Below are 6,000 nucleotides of genomic sequence, written 5' to 3'. Positions count from 1 at the left end.
CAAAGGAAGAAACATCTCAAATCAAAGACCTCAGTTTCCAAGAAACTGGAAAATTAATTTTAAAAACTTCAAAAAAAAAGAATAAAGGAAATAAACATAACAGTAGAAACCAATGAAAGAGAAAAGAAAAATAAAGAAAATCTATGAAACCAAAAGTTGACTTTGAGATTTGAAATCAGTGAGATTAATATTGCCTCTTGCCGGGTCGATCAGGAAAAAAGAAAAAAGACACAAGTTACCAATTTCAGGAGTAAAAAGGACAATAAAGGAATATTGTTAACAGATTTACACGAATAAATTTCAACAACTTATATTTTCACAACTATTAAAGCTCACTCAAGAAGAAATATTAAATATTTGTTTTATTAGTGAATGTTAGCTACTAAGGCAGGGAGTTGAGTCTGGGCTTTATAGATAAATAAGGGTCCCCAAGCAGCTCTCAGTTCATTAACGGGAAAAAACAAAGCTTAATACTGATCAGTGTAGAAGAGTGAGGGAAAAGTTGGCCACGAAAATCTTCTCTGGGGAGGAGTCACCCGGCTGAGAGACAGGAAGGATCAGTAAAAAAAAATGTTTATCAGAATTTGAGCTTGAGGAGCGGGTCCAGGGCAGCTCTCCGCCAACCACCCTCCTCCGTCTGCCGCTCCGCCTTTCTCTAGGCAGTCCCAGCCCTTCCCCTACGCGCTCGCGCTTGCTCTCGCAGCTGCCGAACGTCCCACGCCCTCCCAGCCGGGCCCCCAGGAGCCGTGCGCTTGCGCAGTCGAGCGAAGACCTCGCAGGAGAGAGTGAGGCGGATGCCGGAAGTATGAGCTCCGTCCCCCTACTCGCCGTTTCCATCCGGGGTCACGTCGGTCTTCCGGGTGTTTCCGACAGGGCTTTCTACGCCGCTTTTTTCCGGCTACATTTTGGTCTTCCGTCTCTTGCCACCTCCCTCGAGTTCCCTCACCCTTGCTGCCCCTGCCTTTTCTTGTGTCGTACCTCCCCGGCCGCCGAGCCCGGGAATTAGATCGCAATCCGGAGCCGGGCCTACCCATTCCGCGCGGGCACTACCACCTTTGGCTCTGGAGAAAGCTAGGACCGAGCGCGCCGGGCCGTCCCTGCTCCGGCTCTGGAGCTCCTGGGCTGGCGGTGCCGGTAGATTCTCCTGCTTAGCCTTCCCCGAGGACACTTGTGAGTTAGGGGGTTTCGGAGAGGAAAGCAACGGTGTAGGCCCGGGTGGGGGGCGGGGCGCCGGGAACTTTTTCGGAAACTGTAGTGTTTTGCGTGGGAGGTTCCGGCATAATCTCTCTGATATCCCAGACGTATGGGCGGCCCCCAGGCTGCGGTACTTTCTGAAGAATCTTAGGAACTCTTAAACGTTTCCCATTCGTTTGTCTTTCTCGCGCCCCGTCCTCAGTCTAGGACCAAACAAGGAAGACTGTCTTGGGACACTGCATGGGGTTTCAAAGGGTGGTGAAGAACTAAGGTAAATATCAGGATTAATAATTTAAAATTTAAGACTTTTCACTAAATGGTTGTGAAATTGTCTCAGTTTTTAACTTTACAGGAAACGGCACAGGTTAGGACTGTCAGATTGTTGTCTATCCCTTTTGTTTTTGCACCGTTCAGCCTTTGTAGATAGGTTCTCCATCTCTCTTTCTAGGTCAGAACACGGGGGGCTTATGTGTCTCATAAATCCTCTACTATCCAAGTTCCCTGCCTTGTTTGATCCTCTCTCAGCTCTTTGTTTAAAATAGCAGTCGTTTATTTGTATTGGTATACCAATAGGGTGAACAAAAAAGAAAATGAAACTAAAACTCAAGCTACATTGGCAACCTAACAAACGTGTGGTGTATGGTTTTGTGGGGAAAGATCAGAACCGAACACTAAGTCTGCGTATTTGAATTACAGGCGACATACTACTTTTGTAAATACCCTCATATTGTATGCTTTATTACCACAAGGCTTTAAACATGGCATTAACAGCTAGAAGGCTCTTAATATGTACTGATGAATAGCCAAATAATAGTAGCAGTACTCTGTTGGTGTGAATAGTCTCAATTCTGTCTGATCAGGAAGTGTAACAAGCTGTGTGTGAAATAGGTATTTAAGAAATGTCCATTTGGAATCATGTGGCTAGATTATTTTTTAATACTTGGATGGGATCTAATTCTTGATCAGAGGGGATATATGTATAGCTGGTTGACTTTGCTGTACAGTAGAAACTAACACAACATTGTAAAAGCAACTATACTCCAATAAAAATTAATTTAAAAAAAGGACTGTCGTTATCAAAACCTGTGGGTGGTTTGACAGAGGGTGAGCAGGATTTAGGAGTTGGACTTGTTGCATTATGGAGAAAAAAAGTGAGTTTAGGGGATCAAAGGCATTTGGACAAAGTGGACAGATAACTAGATTTGCTACTACATTTCTGGTTTTTATACTAGGTAGATTCCACTTTCCAGAGAATCTTGATGAAGGAATTATGTAACCTTGAGTGTTCTCTAATTCCTTGGAGGAGAGGTCAAGTTTAGGACAGAAATTCCGGGTTGTAAGTTATAGGACCAAATGCTATATCACTAGGAATTACTTTGTGAACTACTCCTTTACTACCTTGTCTCATATATGACTATTTACAAATAAATCTGTGTAACTTCCAAATGGGCAACCTTAGTCAAGAAGTAATCCTTAAGATTCTCTCCTTAAGGCAAGAACCAATGCAACAGTTTTAAAGCAGTTCAAAATTTACCTAGATTATTCTTTTTTATAGTCAAGCACAGATTGAGAAATTGATAATTTTCAAACTAAGAAAAATAGGATACCACCAATATCTGGATTTTATTTATCATAAAATTTCTTACACCTGCTACCATAGTTAATGTGGAGTAATTTTTTTTTATGGATCATTGTCTACTTGGTGAAGAAGGCTTTCATTCAGAATATAAAGAAAAAGATTTAAAATTTTGTAGAGGTCCCCTTAAATCTGGTATGGTAATAGTTTTGCTGGATTTTATTCTCAGAAACTCTATTCTGTTTAAAAAATGATCCCTTATATTGTTTTATTATAATAGGTTATTATTTTGGTGTCATTTTTATCTTCATCAAAATTAGTGTTGGAATGTATTAGGAGAAATATTAGAAAGAGGAATTGAAATTCATGGGCTTTTGGTTTACTTCCTTATCTCTAGATGGTCATGCAGAATACTTGTGTTGGAGAGCATTGAATGTCATTGATTACATTCCCTAGGAATGATCCTCCCCACTTTGAAGGCTGGCCTGGTTAAGAGCCAGACTTGAGGGCCAAAAATTCATCCTGAGGAGAACCCGACAGATAACTTTGTTTTGGAGGCGCTGGAAAACCTTTGATGCTTATCTGGTAATTAGGGATAGGCTGATTTAGATAACTGCCCTAAAGTACACTTTTGAGTATGGAATCATTCTCAGCTTTTAAGCCGTGGTCATGGTCGTTTGAGGAGTACTTCTGGGCTACAAGACATCTTTTGACTTATTCTTAAGTTTGAATCTGACCGTGTAATGCAATAGAAATTAGGTGAGGTCTGGGCTATTATGTCATTTTGGGTCTCAAGCCTGAAGAAAAACACAAGTATATTATTTATAGGTATAAACAAAATGTCTAGAATTTTAACTACGAATTGATTTAAATAAATCTGAATATAGAGTGTTTTAATTCTAGTTTTTCTGAATACAAATTTCTTCTCTTGTTTGATCAGATCTATAGTATCTGTGTTACAACAAAATTAAATATCAAGCAAAATTCATTATAATGAATTGTATTTAATGTCATTTTCTCATGAATTCTTTGAAATAGTAATTGTTTTATGGGGAGTTGAGTCAGAGTAGCAGAGTCAAGGAAGCCAAGAAGGAGTGTAAGCCCAGGCAAAGGGAGAAGAAGGCATTAGTTGACAGCCTTAGATCTGGCATTCTACAATTATTGAGTGTACTTTTAATAAAGAATTCTCTGGAATCCTGCTTGGTTCAAGATATTTCCTCTGATCAGTGAACATCAGAGAGTACAGTTTAGCAGATTTGATAGGATTGATTTTTTGTTTTAATCAATTTCCTATAACAAGGGATAAAGGCCTGCTGAAGAAAGCTGACAAACTCTTGTTTTCTGGAGGTAACACCTTGTCTCTGGTCCAAATTAGAGTCAGGCACTTGGGATGGGATCTGATGGTGGCCCAAGACTATTGTCCATAATCTGTTATGAACCTTGGACTGGTGAATCTCACTCTTTGGCCAGTCTAGGAAATTTTAATCTTACAGAATTGAAAAGGAATAAAGTTTCTGTGAGTGACTTATTTGTCTCTTCCCAGATCTTTCTCTTTTCTCTCTTGTTGTCTCCTATTCTAATTTTTCCAGCCATCTTGTCTTAGTCCCAGAGGCAATTACCATTTCTTTTAGCAGCTTATATGTTATTTTCCTCTGTTGTTCTAAAAAAAAAAAAAAGTAGAAATTTTTATACAGCTTGGTTTTTGGATTGACATCTACTGATCTACTGAAAATGAGGATTTACCACTTTTATGTACCCTCTCTCATCATAAATTGTGAGATTTATGTGTGTATAAACATGTAAATATATGTAGCATATAGTATATTTTATGTAGCATATGTAATCTGTAAATAAATACAGTGTAGTAAATATATAATAAATATATTACAATTTCTGTTTAAATCAGTATGTTCAATGTTCTTGTTATTGTAAGAACCAAGTAGGTGACTGATTATATTTCCTTTTTTATATGACCTTTTGAGTGTGTTTTGTCCGTAGTTTAGTAATTTATTATTAACTTGCTGCATTTCTGTTCCTATAATTTCTGCTCTGTTAGCCGAACTCCTCTCTGTGGTCAAATATATAACGGTAATCTACCAGTTAATCTTTTTCCTCCTTGGATATCTTCTTGAAGACCTCTGTGTGTTCTAACTTAAGCTGTTCAGCTTCCCTTCACCATCATCCTGGGGAATTTGTCTCTGCCCTGTGTCAGAGCTCCCTTTTCCTAGATCCCAGATTTTCTTTTCATTTTTCTTTTTTTGATACTTTACATGTCTAAAAATGTTTTTATTTTCCTTTTGCACTGATAGTATAGCTGGGTATAAAATTATAGCTTGAAAGCATTTCCTTCGGAGCCTTGAAGGCATTCACTTCCTTGTTTTGTTTCCACTGTTGCTACTGAGAGGGCCAAAGCCATTTTGATTACCATCCCTTGGTGTTTTTTTTTTTTAATTGAAGTGTAGTTGATTTACAGTGTTGTGTTAATTTCTGCTGTATAGCAAAGTGATACAATTATACATTCTTTTTTATATTCTTTTCCATTATGGTTTATCTCAGGATATTGAATATAGTTCTCTGTGCTATATGGTAGGACCTTGTTGTTTATCCATACCATCCCTTTGTTTATAACATTTTCTTTCTCTGTAATGTTTATAAGCTTCTTTTACCTGATATTCTGAAATGTCACTGTAATATACCTTTATATGTGTGTGTGTGTGTATGTGTATATATATATATGTATATATATATATTCAGTTGTGCTTTATACTCATTGGGTCCTTTCAATCTAAGGCTTGGTGTTCTTCAGTCTTGGACATTTTCTTGTTTTATTTACTTGGTAATTTCCTTTTCTGTGTTTTCTCTGTTCTTCCTGGAACTTCTGTTGTATTGGATGTTGGACCACATAGTTTGGTTTTATTATATTTTTTTCTCTTACTGTCCTGCCTCCTGTCTGCCCTCACCAATTTTTCCTTTTTGTTCATTCCTCAATGTTATTTTTAGCTTTCTGCTGGATATTTCTGCTTTTAATTTTCCAAGAGCCCTTTCTGCTTTTTAAAAAACACATTCTTATTTACATATTCAATGTTATTTCATTAATTATGGAGGGTTTTTTTTCCTCATTTTTCATTTGTTGCAGGTATTGTTTCTGTTTATTCCTTGGCCTTTTTTTTTAACTTTTGATGATCCATGGATGTCTGTTTTCTAACTAGAAATCTAAATTGGAAGCTTAT

General features: G+C 37.8%; 1 protein-coding gene across 6 annotated transcripts in view; it reads left to right on the top strand.

Annotated features, from left to right (window-relative positions):
* Positions 1-852: 852 nt before the first annotated feature.
* Positions 853-6,000, top strand: part of TENT2 (terminal nucleotidyltransferase 2) — a 57,250-nt gene continuing 52,102 nt past the window's right edge. For 4 of the 6 annotated variants that reach the window (XM_082835515.1, XM_082835513.1, XM_082835514.1 and 1 more), the window contains exons 1-2: positions 853-1,170; positions 1,397-1,465. The gene's annotated coding sequence lies outside the window, so the exon portion shown is untranslated. The other 2 variants (XM_082835512.1, XM_082835511.1) reach the window with 2 other exon arrangements.

The sequence above is a fragment of the Leucopleurus acutus genome (genome assembly GCF_964270905.1).
Source record: "Leucopleurus acutus genome assembly, chromosome: 3".
In the NCBI taxonomy this organism is placed as follows: domain Eukaryota; kingdom Metazoa; phylum Chordata; class Mammalia; order Artiodactyla; family Delphinidae; genus Leucopleurus; species Leucopleurus acutus.
Note: the sequence above shows the minus strand (reverse complement) of the source record. Positions and strands in the feature narration are given on the sequence as shown.